We start from the raw sequence: 24587 nt of genomic DNA, 5'->3' as shown, positions 1-24587 counted from the left end.
GGGGGTGGATTGTGGTGTTTTTCATACACGTGCACAGAACCAGGCCGAGCCAGGCAAAGGCATGGGCGTGGTTCTTGTTTCTTTTTTGTGGTTTGCGGAGGTTTGTTAAGCGAGTGCACACCTAACAGTGACCTGTGGATTGTTTTATCTTAGTGACTGATTTACAATCACCCGGCTGCACCGTAAGAAGCAAATGCAATTTTAAGGAGAATGACCAAGTAACACGACTCAACCCTCTTCTTAATTTTGCAGTTCTGCAACACCGATTTACAATCACCCAGCTGCACCGTAAAAAGCAAATGTGATTTTAAGGAGAATGACCAAGTAACACAACTCAACCCTCCTCTTAATTTTGCAGTTCTGCAACACCATACTTCATAGTAAATGATCACTTACCGTCAACAATGTAGTGGAATGTGAATATCAATTATGGCTTATACTTTATGTCTAACCAAGTGGAACCTTAGTCTATAAAGTTTCAAAGAAAAAACACACAAAAGAGAAGATCCCACTTAGTAGTTAGTACCTAGATTCCGTAAATTTGAGATGGTCCTACATCTACATGTACGTAGAGCGTGTTAGCCCTTATTACAACCTCGTAAAACAAGGATTTGGCCTCTCCAACCCAATAATACCAAGAACTCTTACACCTTCTCTTCCTGCCAGGGCAGGTTTCTTTTGGGTTGTATTGGTTTTTTATTGTTAAAATCTGAATCAATTATGTAATTAATAATATATAAAATTCTCCTGTTTCTTTTTATAATTTCTGTTATATATATATATATATTTGTCTAAAATGATATATTTCATAGATGGTATATAAGAAATTTTGGTTAAAAATACAATATTTTTATCAACATATAAACAATTTACTATCATTTTTATTAAGGTTATGTTATCAAGAAAGGAAGTTACAAGTTATTATGTCGTAGGTAATTATAGATGTCAAAGTAAAATTAGGTTTAATTAGGTTAGACCCGATTATCTCAATTAATAATTAATTGTTTATGTTTTGGGTCTCTTTTAGAGAGCTGGTCAACAATCACTCCAGGACTCGTCCACCTTATCCCAAATCAGACTGACCCATTGACAGCTTTAGGTTTCACATCTATTGAGACTTTGGTTGCAGCGCTGCCTTCCGACCCCATAAAATGCAAACAAGCCAGCTAATCAAAAAATTGCATGAGCTACTTTTAATTTCCAATGCTGATGTGTCCATGTTTTACAGGGTTGGAGTGTAGATCTGTTCATGGGCCGGCCTTAGGTGCCAAAATTTGAATGGGCCTGGCCCGTGAATAAGTCTAAAGGAGTGCTATAACAATGGTCATATCCGATGGGCTTGGATTCCCTCCCCACAAAACTCTGTATGCACGAAGGTTTTAAAAATCAACCTAGAAATGAAACCATTTTGACCACTGGTTTTTGTGTCAGTGGTTTGATTGTCCAAGTTAAATGGTTCAAATGTTTTCATAAGTGATAATCATGTAGATCTTATCTTACCCATTGGATTGGAATATTAAGATAAGATGGATATAAATATCATAAGAATGGAGCTGAAAATGAGAGTGAGAAGACACTCTATCGGTTGTGAGAAAACTTAGAAAAGAAAGAAGACTGAGAGAGAAAGAGAAAGGAAGAAGAAGAAGAACGCCAGCTGTAGCAGTGATGACAATGGATCTCTCTCTCTCTCTCTCTCTCTTGTAGATCTCTCGGATCTCTAAACCTCAGATCTCTCAAATCCCTCTCTCTCTCTCTAATCTCAGATTTGAGCCTTCTTTAATTTTTCATTCTATTGTTTTTTTCTTTTTTGTTATTTTATTTTTGAAAACTAAATATGATATATTGAATTCCAAACTGTTCTCTGGGTCGAAAGGTTCAGTGGTCAGACCATCCAGACCAATGGTTTATTAATCAATTCAACAGTTTTTGATAAAATAGCAGTTCGATACTAAAACGGAATCAATACCTTAATTGGTTTCCAGGCCGAATGGTCCAACTGTCCGAATCAACAACGGCTTTAAAACCATGGTATGAACCCTAAAACATATAAGGGATATCTTCCAATATATGAGTGGATACCAATACTTTTAGGGTGAGTGCAGAGTTTTTGTGGGGAGGAGAGATCTCATTTATATCATAGCAGAAGTGCTCAGTGCTATTGGTTTCTCGTGGGGGTGTTGTAAAGGCTACACGCTTCTAACACGAGTTTAAATCAGATCCCCACAAGATTTTCCCTCACAACATCCCACAGTACATTCCCGCTATATATTGGAAACATCTCCCGATGATGATATCATCATTTCTAGTATTATCATTGGAAGATGATCCCAATACATGGAGGAGATGTGCTGTGGGATGTTGTGGGGGGCTGGTTTGATCTCTTGAGAAGAAAGGGATCTCTTCTAACATTTATAGTATTATCATTGAGGTTGGTTGATTGTGGTCAAAGTAACTTTTTTCGTTTGGAAAAGTTTATATTTTTCCCTTAACAAAGCACATTATTTTTATTTTTACAAAGTATGCAGAGGAAATATAGGAGAAAGAATATATATATGTATATATATATATATATATATATATATATATGACAATCTAATCTTTTTCTTTCTTTATTTTGTAGGCGAGTGGCCATGTAGAGGTTTCCTTCCAGAGATTTTACCCTTAAGCCAGATGACACTTTTAATTAGTGTCTTTAAATCGTGGTTGATCTGGGTGGTTGGACTGTTTGGCCCTTCCTTTAATTTTTCAGGCAATTAGTTCTGTTTCACCCTTTTGTCAAAAAGCGTAAACTTAGTCAGTGACGCAAGTGATCTAATCATTGACCTGTTCAATCCAGACAATGATTTTGATCGTTTTTTATTTTAATTATTTTTTTTTATTTTTAATTTTTAAATTGGAACAAACCATCCATTTGAATTGGACGGTCGAATTTCTAACCCAGAAACCAGTGACCAAAGTGGTTCTGGTTCCGGGTCGATCTTTAAAACATTGCTTTTAACCAATTTACTTATTCTTTTGAGGAAAAAAACCAATTTACTTCTTCAATCTAAAACTTTCTTTTATTTATTGGTTTTTTGAAGCTATTTAAGCAAATTCAATTCATAAATGCTTAGATAATAAGCCTTAAGGCTCAGCTTGAAAGGAGTACAAATGTAAATATGTAGAGTGCAAAATCTTATATTTTGCATTATTTTATATGTATTTACACAGTGTATATTTGCATTTATACTCTTTCCAAACTCAGCCTAAAGAATACAAACAGCAAAAAGTGTACAAGAAAGACAATAATAAGAAAAGACTAAACCGGGAGACAACAGCCCAAAAATTCAAGAGATGCCAAGGAGGAGGACCATCCGCCTCTTCCAACACAGAGACCAAGACCGAGAGAAGAAAAGGGAAATCCTTCAAAGCTAAGAGTTAAGACCAAAACTATAATTGCCATGGCAACCCCAAAACAATAGCAATACAACATAAAAGCAAAGGTTATTTGGATAGAGAAAAGCCAATGACCATGACCTCCTCCTCCTCCTACAAACCGAGAATACAAGACAGACGAGCCAAATGGATAATGAAACGACTACTTAGCTAGATCATCAGAAAAAAGAAAATGATTATTACAAAGAAGAAGATTCTTTTTGTCATTACTCATAAAGCTAGTGCATTAATTAGATTGAAAGTCATGTACATGAGCCCTTGATTAAAACAAAAAATTTAATTATGTAATGCTCATAGGAGTAATAAACATTGGTTTGGTGCAATGAATTAGCCTATGAGATTTTTTTTTTCAAAAAACAAAAAAGCATAGATTAAAATTGCTTGCCTTTTAGTGAATAAATTTTTAAGAATATCGTGGCCTGAGTTCTTTGATGGATGGAGACCAAGTTGGGTAAATTATTATTTAATTATTTTATTCATTAGAAGACAAAGTAATAAGTTGTTCACTTCGGGGCATTTTTCTAAAATATACAATCGTTTACTTCAACAACTTCCTGTTATCAAACAGCTCCCAAGGCCATTCCATCTCTATCATTGGGAGTCCAATCAAAAGGGAAATTCCTGGCTTTGGAGAATTCACCATCACCCAGGAGGACCACTGGAGAACAAGGCACCTATTTCCATGTTATCCACGTGAAGCTTTAAGATTTAGTCAAGTTTCTTAAAGTATTTTTATGGTTTAGAAAATTAACTAATTCTATCCTTATTTTTAGGTATTGTCTTAAAGTAATCAAGTTTTTTAACAATTATCTAAAACCTTCTTTATTTATTGTTAATTTTTCATCACTCCGTTCACATCACGTGACTAATATATATTTTAAAACTTCTAATATACCCTTTTAAAAATTCCTAAACTGTATGATCAGCCCCTAGCTTTAGATGCCAAGAATGAAGCAATTCTAAGCTGAGATGGATTATGGGTTTCAGGTAACATTACCTGAACAAACCTTATGTTTGCACAGTTGAACCTCTGCTGAACTCTGCCTCCCAGTCTTAGATGGAAGCTTTTCTAATATTTTTTCTTTACACATCTTCTTCAAATCCAACAGCAAGCATATGATCTTCTTCGTCAAGGACCAAATATTGAACCTCCCCACTTGAGGCTATTACCATTGATCAAGTCAATGATACGCCTTCCTGAGGGGACAGAGAAACAAGCATCGAATTAGAAGGGGTTTAGGGTTCTGTTCGGTTCTGTGGAGAATCATCATCCGAATCTCTCCAATGGCGGGCCTATCCCTCAAAATGTGGAGACTGCGGGGCCCTTCTGAAGTTTGTGGAAGAAGCTCAAGAACACGCAGAGCTCACTTCTTCACTCAAATTTCTCCATTCAACGGAAGCAGTCCTAAATCTTGCCTGCACTACTTGCGGAAGCCCCTAACGATCCAAACCTGAAAGTGATTTGCATACACAAAGAACTGGGCACTCTGATTTTTCTGATAAGAAGACAGAGCTGAAATCTGTATGGAGTCCTATCTTAAATTTGGAGATTACTAGACCCCAATCTATTCTCTACATTTCTCAGATATCTCCACCTTGAAAAATTATTTTCATGACAGAGTATATGACTGTCCTGATGCAAGACAACACAAAACTCTAACTGAAGAGGGCCAGCACCATGGATATAGCAACCGAAAGAACAGATCGTTTTGGATACATTGGACCATCAGGGGATGTGAAACTTTATAAGAGGGCTTTCAACTTTGTACTTGTACTTGTCATCCTCTGCTCCAAGCCCTCAAGGACTTTCATGTGAGAAAGGTAATTAAGCCCTGCTTTTGAAGCTGATCAGTTTAACTCAAAAACAAAAATGTTTGTAGGACTGTCAACCAAAAAAGCATTTGGAAAAAATAGGAAATTGCTTTAACAAAACTCCTAGCTTGTCAACTAAATTGTAAAAGAACATGAATCTGGAAAGCAGAAGAAGATACAAGTCTCTTTGGGCCTGCAAGGCGATTTTATCAAGTGTTCTGATGAAGGAAGATTTGGCCCGACCTCGTAATCACTCAACACGTGGCAAAAGCTGTTAGACAGTTTAGTATGCCCTTAGCTTCAATCAAGATGATGACTTTATGAGTTTATTGTAAATGAATAAAAGTGCATATTTGATTAATGTTCCATTCGTATGTTTCTGTGTAATACCCTTAAATTGGACATTTGATGAGACTCGTGTTAGTTTAAAATGTTCACAGCCAGTGGGTCGGTCTAGGGAGACCTATCTTAACAAGGCTGACATTGTTGTGCCACCAAGTCGGTTGGGGTGGCTTGTTTTAGCTGCCGGGGTGAGACCCTAGGCATATATAGTGTACGATTAATTGAATCTTTGAACTGGACCAGATTTCCAGTATTGCCCTAGACCTTAGAGATTGATGGGAAAAATTGGAAAGTTACACCTGACCCTAGACTCGATTATGATACTGCACTGGGTGTCGGATTGGGCTGTCTTTGATATGCCAATCAGTGAGATCCTTAGCGGGGGTCAAAACCTGCATATGTTGGGACAATATGAGAATTCATCTAAGTGGGTGATCATAGTGATAGGATCAGCCCCGTTGTCGGACAAAGGTAATGATCGGGGATGCACTCTCACTGATGGAAACCAAGACTGCCGGTAGCCGATTTCAATTGTTGAGATTTAGTTTGCAAAATATATTTTATATGAGATATAAAAGTATATATATTATGGTTTCTAAATGATTTGCAAAAGGTTTTAATTCCCGGGATCCATATAAGAGAGATTGCAACACTGTTCCTTGCAGCCGAGGGAGAGGTCCTCTCTTGTCGGGCAGTGTATGATCATTATGGGCTGAGAGGTTAAGTGTAAGACCATTGAGGATAATACCTGATGGGCTAATCTTGCATCTACCCACAGTTCCTAGGTGTTACAAGGTGGCTTGGCCGAATGACTACTTAGGGTAAGTGTTGGGCCCATAGAGACCATGAGATGGTTTTTAGGGGGTGCACTGTCCATAACAGTGTATTCGGCCAGGCCTTGTAACAAAGGCTAGGCTGAACCCATGTGGCTGATGTGTAGATCAATGTTTGAGTCCCACGCCATACAAGGAAGCCCAACTGGGCAGTCCATGTGATGGATATCCTATCCCTTCAAAAGCAACAGCTCAGCACAACAACACGCCTGAGGCGCGAACTCCAAAAGGAGGAACCTGCAGTCCAAACTCCCTACGAGGAGCCCAAACTCCCTGCAAGGAGCCCGAGCTCTCCCTTAGGCCCCGAACCGTACAAACACAAAGGGCATTAACCCAAACTGGCCTGCCCCTTGGCAGTTCGGGACACACCTCTATCCGAACTCAAGACTTTACCTCGCTCACCACTCCAGCACTTCGCCCCCAGGACGCTGAACTGAACAACCGTACCATGCCTGACACCGAGGAAGTCCATATCCAGCGGCGGTGCACCTGACTGACTCGAGATCTAACACTTGACAACCGCACTTCAAACAGCCAACTGCCACCACCACCTGCCACTGCCATCTCCAGTTACAGAGACGGTTTCGACAAGGAGCAGTGGCAGTTCTGTCCCAGCAGAAGGGATGACACCTGAACTGGTAGAAGCACCGATGTAATCATACCCGACCTGACAGAAGCCTCGGAGTGAGTGCGCAAAGTGGTTATAAAAGGCCCCCTACCCCCCAAGAACAAGGTATGTGAACTTTGCGCCATCTGGTTTTATCTTGCCTTTGAGAGAATACTAACTTGAGCTTCGGAGCAATCTCACCGGGTTCTCCCTGGAGTTCCCTCATCTTCTCCATTTCAGGTTCCCTGTAGCTCTATTCAGAGGCAAGGCTATCGATAGTTAGGACCGGCTGGATTGTGCACCATCAATTGGCATCATCTGTGGGAAACGCTTCTAAAAGCCTCCCTCTAAAACTCTCATAACCTCCTCTTCTTCCAAAAAACTCCAACACCCATGGATTCTTCCAGCAATGTCGGACGTGGCACAGAGACGAACACCACCGGGGAACAACTCCAAGTCCCCGTGGTGTGCATTAGACAGTTCACCATCCCCCTTCTGGTGGATGGGATCTCCAGTTTGATTGCGCCACAAGCAATGGCGCCCTAAACCTTCCTGCCCTGAACTCCCTCTTCCACTCCCTGTCAAAACAACTTTTGTTGAACCAACTGCTGTCTCCTGGCAACCCGCCAGAACCAATTTGACCTGATCCAATGCATGCGGGCAATGCAAGCCCAAATGCAACAGTTCCAGCAGCATCAACTCCAGCAGCACCAAGTACTACACCACCTCTCTCAACACCACTATTAACAATAGTTCCCCCGACTATCCCTAAACCAGTCACTTCTTCCACCTCGGCACCCCGCTCCGAAGCCGATTAAGGCCTTCCCCAGGGTGGGCACCCTCACCGAGGAGAAGCCTCCCTACTCAATAACCCCCCAAACAGGCAGGCCTCATCCCCAGGCGAAGGGAAAGGAAAATCACCCCCGCCTCGCAACTCGCAAGCGGGTCAGGAACCTCGCCCGCAAAGTCAGCACCTCGACACTCCAAGCCTGAGTTCCCACTGAAAGAATGGTAGGATCCATATAATGGATGCCAAGAAGGGTGCGGAATGGGGGGGGGGGCGAATTTCAAAAAAATTTCCTACCTTCTTCCAACTGGTAATCATATTCCCTAAATTTAGAATACTTTATTCAATGATCCTACTTGAACCATAAACAAACCAGATCTGAACCAAAAGGAAACAGGAAGGATTATACCTGATCTAGAGAAATAATATCTCCCAAAGTAGGTGTTCACGCCCAAAGAAGTAACCAAGATCCGCTCTTGCTGAAGATGACACAACTGTGGATGGAACGGAACCGGCAGGGAGCGTCCTACACATTGGATTCTTCACAAGAACCCTCTGGAAACCTTGAACACCGAATCCTTTTATCTATCTTGCAAGACTATTGTCAAGAACTGCTTTCTTGACTTCCTGTTGCTGCAAAGATCCAATCTTCCAATAGGTAGAGTGGCGGCGGCTGAAGGAGGAGAAGTCCAGGGACGAAAAGGACAGAACTGTCTCTTCTCTCTGGAGTCTGTGAGAGATCAAATCTCAGATTGCAAGATGTGTTTCTTGCTTGCTCAAACCCCTTAGTTCGAAATCTGATATTTCTACTAGGGTTTTCTCCTCTTTCTTCTTGATTAAGAAACCTCCCAATATTTTGGGAGTTATCCCAATCCAAATCAGTATTTGGATAGAGGTTAATCTTAATCCTATCTGTAGATTAAGTTAGTTAGCACCTGATCTTGTCAGGAGGTTACTAGATTCAATTCTAATTTGAATTTGGTCTCTTAGAGTGGATAAGGTCAAAAACCCAATCTTTTTACTAACACTAATCTCAGATTCGCCCCATGAACTGGTGATCATATCAACCCAATTCGAAATGGGCTTTTGGCCCATTAAGTGTTCAGTGTTTAACTAGTTTCCAACCTGCTGCTCAGTTGGGCTTCTTTGTATGGTGTGGGACCCAAACATTGAACTACACACCAGCCACATGGGTTCGGCACAACCTTTATTACAAGACCCAGCTGAATTCACTGAAAGACTCAGTGACCTCCTTGAGCCCATCACATGGACCCTATGGGCCCAACACTTACATTAAGTGGTCCCTGGGCCAAGCCATCTTATAAAAACCCAGGGACTATGAGCAGGTGCAAGATTAGCCCATCAGGTATTATCCTAAATGGTCTTACACTTAACCTCTCAGCCCTTAATGATCAAGCACTGCCCGACAAGAGAAGACCTCTCCCTCGGCTGCAAGGAACAATGCCGCACTCTCTACTCACATGGATCCCGGGAATTAAAACCTTTTGCAAATCTTTTGAAATCGTACATATACATATACATATTAATTTTGCAAAACAAAATTCCAACGATTGAAATCAACTGCCAACAGTTTGGCTTCCATCAGAGAGAGTGCATTCTTGATCATTACCATTGTCTGACAAAGGGGCTGATCCTATCACTATGACAACTCACTTAGATGAATTCTCAGACTGCCCCAACATGTCCAAGTTTTGACCCCCACTAAGGATCTCACTGATTGACACATCAAAGATATCCCGATCCGACACCTAGTGATGTGTCATAATCGAGTATAGGGGTCAGGTGTAACTTTCCAGTTTTGCCCATCTGTTTCCAAGGTCTAGGGCAATACTGAAAATCTGGTCCGGTTCAAGGGTTCAAGCAATCCCATACTGCATGTGCCTTGGGTCTTACCCTGATGGCCGAAACAAGCCATCCCAACACTTGGTGGCACATCAGTATCAGCCTTGGCAGGATAAATCTCTCTAGACTTATCCAATGGCTGTGAACATTTAAAACTAACACAAGTTTCTATAAGTGTCCAGTTTTAGGGTCTTACATAGAATTACACCAAACAACATGAATCAAACATGCACTTTAATTTATTTCCACTAAATAACAAAAGTACATCAAATCCGATTGAAGCTAAGGGCATATAAGACTGTCTAACAACTTTCACTTGCACTTAGGTCCAATCTATTGTAAGCCGGAGTCCTATACTTTCCACGTGTTTCTCAAACACCTTCTGTGTCAGTGGCTTAGTCAATGGGCCTGCCACATTATCTGCTGATGCTACCTTCTGAATTAGGACATCCCCTCTACCAACGATCTCCCGTAGTACATGGTACTTCCTCTCGATGTGCTTTGACTTCGAGTGGGCCCGAGGCTCTTTAGCCTGGGCGATCGCTCCATTGTTGTCACACAACAACAGGATGGGTGATGTGCTAGACGGAATCACTCCCAATTCATGTATGAATTTCTTCAACCACACGACTTCCTTGGCAGCTTCACTTGCGGCAATGTACTCGGCCTCGGTTGTGGAGTCTGCAGTGGACCCCTGTTTGCTGTTTTTCTAGCAAACAACACACGATCCTATCGTGAAAACATACATAGATGTAGACTTTCTATCATCTGGATCCGACTGGAAATCGACATCGGTATACCCCTGAACTTGTAGTGAATTACCATCGAATACCAGACAAAACTCTTTTGTCCTTCGAAGGTATTTAAGTATGTTCTTCACAGCAATCCAATGCTCCTGCCCTGGGTTAGCCTGGAATCTGCTTACCACACTCACCGCCTGAGCTATGTCCGGGCGAGTGCACAACATGGCATACATGATGCTCCCTACGGCTGAGGCATAGGGAACGTCTCTCATGCCCTCAATCTCCTCAGAAGTCTTGGGAGACATCTTCTTGGAGAGAGTTACTCCATGTCTGAAAGGAACATTTCCTTTCTTGGAGTTTTCCATGCTGTACCTTTTGACAATTTTGTCAATGTAAGCAGCCTGTGATAATCCAATTATCCGCTTCGATCTATCTCTATAGAGTCGAAGACCCAGTATGTATGAAGCTTCTCCAAGATCTTTCATGGAGAACTGCTATGACAGCCATACCTTGACCGAAGTCAACATTCCTACATCATTCTCAATGAGTAGGATATCGTCCACGTACAATACTAAAAATGTAATCTTATCCCCACAGGACTTCCTGTAAACGCAGGGCTCATCCGGATTATGCTCAAAGTCAAACATTTTGACGGTAGAATCAAAATGGATGTTCCAACTCCTAGAAGCCTGCTTAAGTCCATATATGGATCTATTGAGTTTACATACCATGTGTTCCTGACCAGCAGCAATGAAGCCTTGCGGCTGCTGCATGTAGATATCTTCACTAATATCTCCATTCAGGAATGCGGTTTTGACATCCATCTGCCAAATCTCGTAGTCATGGTATGCTGCTACAGCTAGTAGGATCCTAATGGATTTAAGCATGGCCACGGGCGAAAAAGTTTCCTCATAATCGATGCCTTCTTTCTAAGTATACCCTTTCGCCACCAAGCGAGCTTTGTAGGTCTCAATCCTGCCATCGGGGCCCTTCTTCCTCTAGTAGATCCATTTGCAACTAATTGCTTTTACCCCGGAGGGCGGATCTACTAGAGTCTAGACTCCATTGGTCTCCATCGAGTCCATCTCAGCTCTCATGGCCTCCACCCACTTCTGGGAATCTATGTCTAACATCGCTTCCGCGTAAGTCACATGATCCTCCTCACTAGTCAAGGATTCCACTAGTTAGGAATCTTGGTCATAACCATATCGGACTGGTGGTCTAGATACCCGGGTGGACCTTCTAAGTTGGTCACTACCTGGATCTTGTGGGACATCTCCCACTGCTCCTGAGCTCTCCTCATCAAGAACTATTTCCTGACGGTGAGTGTCCATGATGTATTTGGATTCTTAGAATTGGGCGTTTCGACTGCAGAACACTTTCTGCTCACTTGGGTCATAGAATAGATAACCCATTGAATCCTTTGGGTAGCCTATAAATAGCCAACGGCTGGTCTTGGATTCCAACTTGTCCACACTTGTTCTTTTAACGTGTGCAGGACAACCCCAAATCTTCAAGTGTCTTACACTTGGCTTCCTTCCGGTCCATAGTTCATATGGAGTTTTCGGAACTGATTTGGTAGGAACCCAATTCAGCACGTAGATAGCAGTGTCTAATGCATATCCCCAAAAGGATGTGGGTAATTCTGAGTGTACGAGAAGTGACCGGACCATGTCCAACAAGGTCCTATTCCTCCTCTCTGAAACACCGTTGAGTTGTGGTGTAGCAGGAGGAGCTAGTTGTGACACTATCCCATTGTCCTTTAAGTAGTCCCTGAATTCGTTAGAGAGATACTCGCCACCTCGATCTGATCAAAGGGCCTTAACTTCTCTCCTTAACTGTTTCTCGACTTCCTGTCTGAACTCTCTAAACTTTTCAAAGGATTCAGACTTGTGTCTCATTAGGTACACGTAACCATATCGTGAAAAATCATCTGTAAAGGTGATGCAGTACACGTGTTGATTCCGTGTCCTAACACTCAGGGGACCACATACATCAGTATGTATTAGGTCAAGTGTGCCTCCAGATCTTTCAGACTTACCGTCAAATGGTCGCTTAGTCATCTTACCTTGAAGGCAAGGCTCACAAGTGGGAAGATTTTCTACGGTTAGAAAATCCAAAGGACCATCATTTACCAGTCTTGTGATTCGGTCAATACCGATATAACCAAGTCAGTAATGCCAGAGGCACGTGGGATTAACTGTATCATGATTCATTTTCTTGGGATTTTTGACCGATGTAGTTTCGGTTAGGTTAGTTTCTAGAGAAGGATGTAGAACATAGAGACCATTCTCCAGTTCCCCGCATGCGATGAATTTATTATTCCGTTTAACAGTAATCATATTACTAAAATAAACAGTATATCCATCAGCACACAGTTTAGAAATAGAAATTAAATTTCTTCTCAAGTTCTGTACATAAAGACAATCTTTAAGTACAAGGACTCCTTCTCTAAAAACTAATTCTATGGTTCCTATCGCCGCAGCTGCAACACTTGCAGTCGTTCCCAAGAATAGTGTTACCTCGCCATCACTCAATCTTCTGCTAACTTTGAACCCCTGCAGTGAGTTACATGCATGAGTTGAAGCCCTAGAGTCAACACACCAGGACACAGAAGTAACTAACATATTAGTTTCTATGACACAAGTTTCGATGTTACATTTTTTAGATTCCAGGTAGGCAGGACAGTTCCTCTTCCAGTGGTCGGTCTGTTTGCAGAAGTGACAGACATCAGATGCCTTGTTCTTCTTCTGCTTCTTGGGTTTTGCAGCTTTCTTCTGGGGCTTTTTTGCCTTTCTCTTTTTCTTGCCCGATTTGTTAGCTTCAGCAAGCATAACCACATGCTCATCCTTCTTTAAAAGATCCTCGACCCTCTACAACATATTGCTGAGTTCCTGGATGCTGACATTCAGCTTATTCATATTGTAGTTCATAGTGAACGCATTGAAGGAAGAGGGCAATGAATTTAGGATGGCATCCACTTGCGTGCCAAGATCTATCCCGGATCCAAGAGCTTCAAGTTCGTTAATGTATCCCATCATCCGAAAACAATGGTCATGAACTTTCTGCCCCTTGGACATCTGCACGGTCATGAACAATTTCAGAACCTTCTGTCGAGTAGAACAGTTCTGCTCTTCATACATTGTTCTTAGACTATCCAATATGTCCTTGGCTAGTTCGATCTGATCGAACTGCCTCTGTATTGAGTTGTCTAATGAGGCAATGACAAAGCAGCGGGCTAGGGAGTTCTTATCCTCCCAATCTTGGTAGTCCCTCCTACGGGCCTCAATCGGCTAGGGGTTTTGTACGCATCCCTTTTCAGGGTTGTGGGGCCAACCAAGTAGAGAGGGGTCATCCAATGACTTTAAGGGACACCATGGCAATGATGTGCATTCAGCCTTGGTGTGCGCAAGAGCCACTAACGAGTTAACATGGGCCAAGTGCTTATGGCCAATGGTCGCAGCACATCATACATCCAAACATCACATGTAAAGGAAGAATTGATCCAATCAATTAACTACTGTAAAGCCCATCGAATAGCCCATTTAAAAACCTAAAGCATTAACAATTAATGTTTACTAGGTGTATGGGATGAATAACAGTTAGCAGTTCGACCCATACAACTTTTCTCACAATAATGGGCTTTTGCAGTTTTAACCCTTTAAAACTGGGCTTTACGGGTGGGTCAAATTAATCCCTGTAATTGAACATCAGATTTGGAATAACCAGTGTGAGAAATATGGACTGAAAAATAGCCACTTTCGAATCTCAGATTCGGTCCAAACAGTTTTGGTCCAATCTAGTCCGAAATTGTCCAAAACTGATTTTCAATTCAAGAATTAATTCATGAGATATCTGAAATTAATAATTTTTTATTTTAGACAATGACAAATAAAAAATATGGACTGTTCATAACACCTGCAAAACAGAGGTTAATCACAAAAGTTACAGTTTCATAAACTGTAAATTGCAGTATGCAATTTCTCCATCTGCAAATCTCCAGCGCCGCCATCTTCTTCCTTCTTCTTTAATCGAGAAAACAAATAAAAAACAGAAATCCTATTTCTATTAATTAATTACATTCTTGATCAAATCCTATATATTCAGTCTAGAAAAATAAAAAAATTATTTACAGACCGAATAATAATAAAAGGAAGAATAGGGTGCGTAGACTATCTGCGCCAAATCTGCACTGCGATCTCCAGGTTCGAACAGTCCATTAAATAAAAAATAAATAAAGAACAATTCTAAATAAATTTTTGGAATTAACAAAATTAATTTCAGATCAAACGCCCTTAACAAGAAACCATTTCTTGAAAAGAAAAAAAAAAAGAAAGCAATATGCGCAGATCTTGGCAGAACATTTTCTGTTGATCTACATAGGGTCAGATCTGATTTTCCTTTGGTTCAAGATTCGAACCTGGCTCTAATACCACTGAAAGAATGATAGGATCCATCTAATGGATGCCAAGAAGGGTGCGGAATGGGGGGGCCGAATTTCAAAAAAATTTCCTACCTTCATCCAACTGGTAATCATATTCCCTAAATTTAGAATACTTTATTCAATGATCCTACTTGAACCATAAACAAACCAGATCTGAACCAAAAGGAAACAGGAAGGATTATACTTGATCCAGAGAAATAATATCTCCCAAAGTTGGTGTTTACGCCCAAAGAAGTAACCAAGATCCGCTTCTGCTGAAGATGACACAGCTGTGGATGGAACGGAATTGGCAGGGTGCGTCCTACACATTGGATTCTTCACAAGAACCCTCTGGAAACCTTGAACACCGAATCCTTTTATCTATCTTGCAAGACTATTGTCAAGAACTGCTTTCTTGACTTCCTGTTGCTGCAAAGATCCAATCTTCCAATAGGTAGTGGCGGCGGCTGAAGGAGGAGAAGTCCAGGGACGAAAAGGACAGAACTGTCTCTTCTCTCTGGAGTCTGTGAGAGATCAAATCTCAGATTGCAGGATGTGTTTCTTGCTTGCTCAAACCCCTTAGTTCGAAATCTGATATTTCTACTAGGGTTTTCTCCTCTTTCTTCTTGATTAAGAAACCTCCCAATATTTTGGGAGTTATCCCAATCCAAATCAGTATTTGGATAGAGGTTAATCTTAATCCTATCTGTAGATTAAGTTAGTTAACACCTGATCTTGTCAGGAGGTTACCATATTCAATTCTAATTTGAATTTGGTCTCTTAGAGTGGATAAGGTCAAAAACCCAATCTTTTTACTAACACTAATCTCAGATTCGCCCCATGAACTGGTGATCATATCAACCCAATTCGAAATGGGCTTTTGGCCCATTAAGTGTTCAGTGTTTAACTAGTTTCCAACCTGCTGCTCAGTTGGGCTTCTTTGTATGGCGTGGGACCCAAACATTGATCTACACACCAGCCACATGGGTTCGGCACAACCTTTATTACAAGGCCTAGTCGAATTCACTAAAAGACTCAGTAACCCCCTTGAGCCCATCACATGGACCCTATGGGCCCAACACTTACAATAAGTGGTCCCTGGGCCAAGCCATCTTATAAAAACCCAGGGACTGTGGGCAGGTGCAAGATTAGCCCATCAGGTATTATCCTAAATGGTCTTACACTTAACCTCTCAGCCCTTAATGATCAAGCACTGCCCGACAAGAGAAGACCTCTCCATCGGCTGCAAGGAACAATGCCGCACTCTCTACTCACATGGATCCCGGGAATTAAAACCTTTTGCAAATCTTTTGAAACCGTACATATACATATACATATTAATTTTGCAAAACAAAATTCCAACGATTGAAATCAACTACCGGCAGTTAGGTTTCCATCAGAGAGAGTGCATTCCTGATCATTACCATTGTCCGACAAAGGGGTTGATCTTGTCACTATGACCACTCACTCAGATGAATTCTTAGACTGCCCCAACATGTCCAGGTTTTGACCCCACTAAGGATCTCACTGATTGACACACCAAAGATAGCCCGATCCGACACATAGTGATGTGTCATAATCGAGTATAGGGGTCAGGTGTAACTTTCCAGTTTTGCCCATCTGTTTCCAAGGTCTAAGGCAATATTGGAAATCTGGTCTAGTTCAATGGTTCAAACAATCCCATACTGCATGTGCCTTGGGTCTTACCCTGATGGCCGAAACAAGCCATCCCAACACTTGGTGGTACATCAGTATCAGCCTTGGCAGGATAAATCTCCCTAGACTTATCCAATGGCTGTGAACATTTAAAACTAACACAAGTTTCTACAAGTGTCCAGTTTTAGGGTCTTACACAGAATTACACCAAACAACATGAATCAAACATGCACTTTAATTTATTTCCACTAAATAACAAAAGTACATCAAATCCGATTGAAGCTAAGGGCATACAAGACTGTCTAACAGCTCTCACTTGCAGTTAGGTCCAATCTGGTATAAGCCGGAGTCCCATACTTTCCACGTGTTTATCAAACACCTTCTACATTAGTGGCTTAGTCAATGGGTCTGCACATTATCCGCTAATGCCACCTTCTCTCAAGGTGGCTGAACCTCTAAGAGTGGGAGAGCTTCCTCTCAAGCAATTGAACACCTCTCCCCCCTCCTGAAGGCCTCCTTATATAGTTTTTCAAGGGGGCTCTTGCCCCTTCTTGAAGCCTCTAGAATGGGGTGTATTACACCCCTTTCTTGAACTTTCTAGAGCTCTCTTGAAATCCTCATAAGGGCTGCTATTTGAACTGCACTTAGGCTCTCTCTTAGCACATGATAGCTATACTTTAAGCAACTCTTTTGGGCTAAGAATGGGCATTCTTTGCTGGGCTGAATTCTACTCTTAGCTAGGCTTTCTTTTCTTGGGTTTTCTCAAGGAATCCACATGCTCTTCTTGGGCCAAAGTGCTCTCTCTTGCTTTCACAACTGGGCTGGACTGAAATTGGTCTTTTTGAACCTTCTTTTCTTGCCTTTTTCCTTCCTTTTCTTGGATTAATTATCCCTAAAACTTATTCTTAGCATTAAGCTAAATTAAGGCAAAAATTAATAAAACAGGCATGAAAATCCATGCTAAAGTCCTAAAAAATTATAGATAAATTGTAGGTTCATCAATGAACACGAGCCGGAGCGGCCTACGGAGCAGGGTGAGGAACGAGCTTCGCCCATAGAGGAAACGGTCGCGATCCCGACCTCGGCTACGGATCCGGCTCGAACGCTGCAGATCGGTGCCTCCATCAAGGAGCCTCTACGAACCGAACTGGTGAGTTTCTTACTTCAAAATTTAGATATTTTTGCATGGTCTGTGGTCGATATGCCCGGTATTGACCCTGACCTTATAACTCACAAACTTAATATTGACCCTTCAGTCAGACCCATTAGACAGAAGAAAAACAATTTAGCCCCAGAACGCTGGAGGGTGGTCGACGAGGAGGTCGAAAAGCTCCTCGCAGCAGACTTCATAAGGGAAGTTCATTACCCGAGCTGGGTAGCCAACCCGGTACTGGTGAAAAAGGCAAATGGCAAGTGGCGCATGTGCGTCGACTACACCGACCTGAACCGAGCTTGCCCAAAAGACTGCTTCCTCCTCCCCAGAATTGACTGCCTAGTGGACACGACCTCGGGACATGAGCTGCTAAGCTTCTTGGACGCCTACTCAGGCTACAACCAAATCAGGACGGACCAATCCGATGAGGAAAAAACCAGCTTCATAACCAAGTTCGGCCTGTACTGCTACAAGGTCATGCCCTTCAGACTGAAGAATGCTGGGGTGACCTTCTAGAGACTTGTAAACAAGCTATTTCGGCCCTTAATTGGCACAAAAATAGAATGTTATGTAGACGACATGGTCGTCAAGACGTAGTTCTCATAGGAACTAATACAAGACTTAGATTCTGTCTTCCAAATTCTGCGTCAATTTAGCATGAAACTGAACCCCAACAAATGTGTCTTCAATATCACATCGGGTAAGTTCCTAGGGTACATTGTCAACCGGTGCGGTATTGAGGCCAACCCGGACAAGATAAAGGCCACCCTAGTACACTTCGCATTCCGAAGTAGTCCCGCTTCCACGCCGGGACCTTGTTGGTAAGTTCATGTAAAATCTTAAAACCCGGGCGATGAGACAGGTAATACGCCCACCTACGCCCCGGAAGCGGACCCACTTGCTTCTTAACCATCAAAATGGAAGAGAAGATCTCCAAGTCTAAAGGAAAGCCCTGTTTGCAAAATATGGAGACTGTGCCCACCAAGTTACGAATGGAGTTCGGGTGAAGCTGGCCGACGGTAACACCGAAGTGGTTCATGACCTCGACAAGAAGAGGGTGGAAAGGCAGGCCCAACACCACAGCGAGCTGCTCCCAGAATATCACGATCTCATCAGGACCGTGCTCCCAAGGGAAACTGCCCGAAGGTATGAAGTAGGCATACTCCCCAGGCAAGTTGTAATAGGTAATAAGGGATTGGAGCCCCTCAGGCGTCATGGTCGAGGGGCCAAACTTGTCTAACGTTCGACCTCGACGAGAGGTGGACGCCAAACTACCCAAGGCGACTCGGCCTATAGGTTCAAGCTCTACCTCCTGTTTGCTAGGACCACCAGAGGATGCAACTCAGTTCGTAGAACCTACATCTAACCCACTAGAAGAACCGTCTGAGCTATCCGGGCTAGACATCAAGGAGAAAAGATGGATTCCAGGAAAGTACTCACCCGGAAAAAGGCTTGAACAGACTACGGTAACTGGAACATGAGCTAAGATGTTGAGAGTGAACTAAAAGCCTGGACGTGAGCTAAAACTTGGACGCGAGCTCAGGAAGCAAAGTGCAGAAGTGACAAAGCGACTGGGGTCCCCCACTATTTATACCCACAATGACCGAGAACCAACAACGCAGATCAAAGCCAATCTGACGGCCCGCAGTCACACTGACCACATGTCCCCTGAGACAAAGACGTGATTGGCGCACGTCTTTCTGAAACTGATAGAACGACGACGCACGTCTTTCTGAAACTGATAGAAAGCCAGTGCTCGTCTCATTGCATTAAAGCGGCAGCGGCGCATTTTTTTGAATTTGAAAAGATCCGCTGTCACATCTTCCAGCGGCATACTTTTTTGAAATTTGAAATAAGCGTGCGCCACCACGACTGTCAGCATTTTTAGATAGATTGTCGCACTTCCCGTCTCTTTGGCGCTCGAGAAACCCGAAAAAATCCCGACGAACGTCCACTTTGCGCTATCAGTCAAACAGTTCAAAGTACGAGACAAATCCACCCGCCACCTCGCAAACTCCCCGTGACAGGGCAAGTCCCTTAGCACAAGGAGTGGGGGGCAATTGATGAAGGAAGATTTGGCCCGACCTTGTAATCACTCAACACGTGGCAAAAGCAACAGCTTGGCACAACAACACGCCTGAGGCGCGAACTTCGAAAGGAGGAACCAGTAGTCCGAACTCCCTACGAGGAGCCCAAATTCCCCGCAAGGAGCCCGAGCTCTCCCTTAGGCCCTAAACCTTACAAACACAAAGGGCATTAACCCAAATTGGCCTGCCCCATGGTAGTTCGGGACACACCTCTATCCGAACTCAAGACTTTACCTCGCTCACCACTCCAGCACTTCACCCCCAGGACACCGAACTAAACAACTATACCATGCCTGACACCAAGGAAGTCCATATCCAGCGGCGACGCACCTGATTGACTCGGGATCTGACGCTTGATAGCCGCACTTCAAACATCCAACTGCCACTGCCACCTGCCACCGCCATCTCCAATTACAGAGACGGCTCCGACAAGGAGCAGTGGCGGTTCTGTCCCAGCAGAAGGGATGACACCCAAACTGGCAGAAGCACAGAAGTAATCATACCAGACCTGATAGAAGCCTCGGAGTGAGTGCGCGAAGTGGTTATAAAAGGCCCCCTACCCCCCAAGAACAAGGTATGTGAACTTTGTGCCATCTGGTTTTATCTTGCCTTTGAGAGAATACTAACTTGAGGTTCGGAACAATCTCACCGGGTTCCCCCCGGAGTTCCCTCATCTTTTCCGTTTCAGATTCCCTGTAGCTCCGTTCAAAGACAAGACTGTTAACAATTAGGATCAGCCGGATTGCGCACCATCATGTTCTAAGTACCAATGCAACCTACTCAAGAAGATAATGAAACAAAGACAAGAAAGGCCTTGTATTTGTTTGGATATCAATCCAGAATACATTTGTAGCGCCTTGACCAAGGGTAGAGGAATAACTGAGGAGAACTTCTGAATTTTCAAGTTGAACCTCAGGTAACCTGTTGTGGAAAAGTAGGGGGCAAAGATATTAGATGCAAAAGACTGGCTCCACAACTGAACAATCAAATCAAAATCAAGGATGGGTTTTCCATTACAGGCACCATAACATAATGAATGACCAGTATCATCCTCTGCTGAAGAAACTCCATCAAATCATTATCCTTGTTTGGAATTTTATCTTGGGCACGGATGTCAACTTCTAAACTATGTCAGCAAACAACTCTTGTAACAAAGCAAGTCTCTGGGAATGAGAGAATAGTGCCAGTTGGAGCTTTTTTCTTGATTTCTTGGGTGAGTGCGGTTAGATAAGCAGCTCACCTTGTGACATTTTGGTGAAACCTCTAAGAGAAGCACATATTTCTCCTCTCTATGAAACTAGAGCTACTAGGCATCATCTCTACTGTTACTTAAGTTTTGTTATTTTGATAGTTTAAATTTTTTCATTACTTGAGTTTTATTTTGAAATTTTGAAGAAGAATGGTAAATACGGAATTTTGTTTCTTTATTAGTATTTAATGATGATGATAATTATCAAAAAACTTTAAGATACTTTAATACAATACGTAAACAGTAAAAATAGAGTTAGTTAATTTCCTAAACGATAGGAATACTTAAAGAAATTTGCCCTTGAAATTTTTTCATGCAAACATGAGTAATATGACTTCATTAATTATCCCACTGTATACGAGTCTTTGAATTATTGGAGGAGGATAACTATCAGCCCTGAAGGAGAATTTTGGGCCACTAATTCACACAACGAAAAAACCTACTTCTTTTATTTATTTATTGTCTGTCAGGAATGATGATTATGTAATATTCCAAAAAAAAAAACTTGTCACAAGATAGACAGCTGCAGTGCACTTGGAAGTTAAATTAGAATCCCCTTTGGATGTGTTAGGAGGTTTTTGGTGTTTTGGTATTGCTGATTAATACAAATTTGTGTGAGAGAGGTTTTTATATATGAAATGTCTTGAAAATATTTTGAGTTAATCAATACAAATTGCTATTTCTATTTAAAACGATAAACTTAGGGCCTTCTACAATGTTAATTGCCTTTTTTATTCAGTTCCCAAAACAAATCAAAACTATTGTGTTTGAGAACAGATTGTTACTTATAACAAAAATATAAGAAACATGTTCTTGGTTGTGTATGTGTATTATGTTTTCAAAATAGAAACTAAAAAATATATTCTTGAATCTGGTTTCAGAAACATGTTTTCATCTCATTAATCAGCATCATGTTCCATAAATCATAGAATTTCTATATTGGAAAATTTGTTTTTGTGATAATACAATACAAAGCAATGTTTTTGTACCGTCATTGACCCAGACGGTCGGACCGTTCGACCCACGAACCATCCAAGCAACCAGTTCCATTTTACCTCAAATTCAATCATTGAACAAAAACTGTTGAATTGATCAATGAACCATTGACCTGGGCAATTGAACCATCGACTTGTTTGACCTGTTTAATAGTTTTGACCATTTTTTATTTCAATTATTGTTCTTTTTTAATTTTTTTTTTGTTAAAACCGACCATTCATTCAAACCAAATGATCGAATCATCGACCCAAAAACCAGTAGCCAGAATAATTTCAATTCCAACATTAGTACAAAAGGCAACAACACTACCGTGCCGAACAAATCGATTGTGGCATGAGATTATCATATGTGATTTATTTACTTAGTCAAAGGTACATTTTGATTAGGGATCCAAGCATCCAATCATAAATCCCACTAATGGGTAACCGGCAGATTCTCACGCACCATTAACACTTTTTCTGCCCTAGCAGTTCCTTTACACCATCAACACTTCTTCCCCTAGTACTCAATAATAGAATCAAGTGGGAAGATTCCCTACTCCAATCTACCGTGCAGTTGAGGTGTCCTTCTGAATATGGAGGTGTGGGGATCGAATCCAAATTAAGTGCCGGTTCTCCGTGGTGAGAATTAATATCAATGAACCACACGTACATCCTCTCATCCCCACCCTACTTAGTCCCCCTATCTCAAAATAGTAGGAAGTTTCGGGGATCTTCTGCCTATGTCTACCCACATAATATTGCAGTCACACATAAAGAACATCTCATCCTCCGGCATAATATTATCCAGGGGGAAATGTTTCCAATTCATAGGGGTAGTTTGTTGTAGGTAGACATGAGCAGAATTCACGTGGATAAGAGATCCAGAGTCTATGAACCTGCATACTTTTACCACATAGGGGGATCTTATGCTTGATTCAAGCTATCCATTGAATAAGAGACCCGTTGGATTACATGCTCAGTATAACGGTCCATATTCTCCCACACTGTTTTGATGCTTTTTGTAATTGATATTATGGCCAATCCCAGTTTTAATTTTTAGGGTAAAAATATTAAAAACCTCCCCTGGAGTTTTTAACAATCATAAAAACCTTACTTTTATTTTCATTTTAACAAATATCTCCCCTAAAATTTTAAAAAATTCAACAAAGTCCTCACTTAGGTCACTTACCCTGACGGAAAACATTAAATTGATGCTCCGATGTTTCTCAAATACCTGTTATACCCTTCTACATATTATTTTATATACAATTTTACAAAAATAACCTTCTCGACAAAGACCTCTCTACGATCTCTTTATCCTCCTAATTGGCAAGTAATTAGCTGGTTTCTAACATGAGATCACCAAAAAACAAGGTGAAATGGATACAAACTGGAATCGCAAGGTAAAATTGGTGACCACTGACATTTTGCGTTAGTTGGAACAATTTGACTAACAATTGAAAACCATGTCGTCATCTACCACAATGATCAAACATTGTTAATATTGCGATCAATCAATGGTTTAAGGAAAAACAATCCTCTTGTATACATCTCAAAATATACCACCGCAAAGCCGTTTTCTGAATAGACCATTAGCACACCAGTGCTCTTTCCAAAGCCTGAGTCCGCCGTGACGATGCCTAGAACGAACACCACTGGATCGGGCAATGGCCCATTAATGGCTTCAGTCACATACTGAGGGAAAGACACCAGCATAGCATTATAGAGAAAGAGTAGAAACCACCCAATCGAGCAGATACAACCAATCAACCAGCAGCAACTATCCATGCAAAACCATTTCTTCTTTTTCTATTCTACCTTGTTCTTCAAAACCTTATCCTTATCCTTCTTCTCATCTTCAATGCCTTTATATTTTGTATGAGTATCCTTGTTAGAATTTTTTTCCATTTCAGAGGCTTTTCTGCACCCAATGTCAACATATTTGTCTATTTCTTCCTTCCTTGTTTCTACTTGTAAGTTTCCGATACCCTATTATCGATGTTAAACCAGAAGAAAGCTTTGAGCCTTCAGCAATTAATGGCAATAGGTGGGACAAATGATTTATATAACGTGAACTGTCCTCCTGAACAAAACTTTGCCAAGTTCACATGATGCTCTCAAACCCTAACCCTAGATTTAATTAGCTAGTAGTGTTAATTCTTCGAAGACCAAAACATTATTTGTTGTTGTAGCGACAACAAAACCACCAGTTAAATCTATGGTTGAGCGGCCCGAGCCCATGAAACAGGTGAAAGACTAGGCCTAGGCATGTTTTTACGTGGCAAGCATTCTGCAATCTGTATGGTCATCATGGGTTCCATCGTGAGAAGTTGGACGATGGAGTTTCGGGGTTCCTCTCCTTTACAGATGGTGGAGTTTCAAATAGATTCTCCTTGAATGGATGGAGTTCAGGATGAGAGAGTGAAAGACGACAAAGAGATCGAAGGGAGGTTTTTTGTCGAGTTGTAAATAAGGTAATTTTTATAAAATTGTATGTAAAATAATTTATAAAAGGGCATAATGGACATTTGAAAAATAAAGTTATGCATTAATCAGACGTTCTCGGTCTGGACCAGTGACAGAAGGGAGGTTTTTCAAATTTTTTAAAAGTTCATGAGAG

The 24587-nt window shown here is 41.5% G+C and overlaps 1 pseudogene; it reads right to left on the bottom strand.

Annotated features, from left to right (window-relative positions):
* Positions 1–5016: 5016 nt before the first annotated feature.
* LOC148878197 (uncharacterized) lies at positions 5017–23683 on the bottom strand (annotated as a pseudogene).
* Between the last annotated feature and the right edge of the window lie 904 nt (positions 23684–24587).

Source organism: Nelumbo lutea, chromosome 1, assembly GCF_056320005.1.
Source record: "Nelumbo lutea isolate HS-2025 chromosome 1, American lotus-T2T, whole genome shotgun sequence".
Classification (NCBI taxonomy): Eukaryota; Viridiplantae; Streptophyta; class Magnoliopsida; order Proteales; family Nelumbonaceae; genus Nelumbo; species Nelumbo lutea.
Note: the sequence above shows the minus strand (reverse complement) of the source record. Positions and strands in the feature narration are given on the sequence as shown.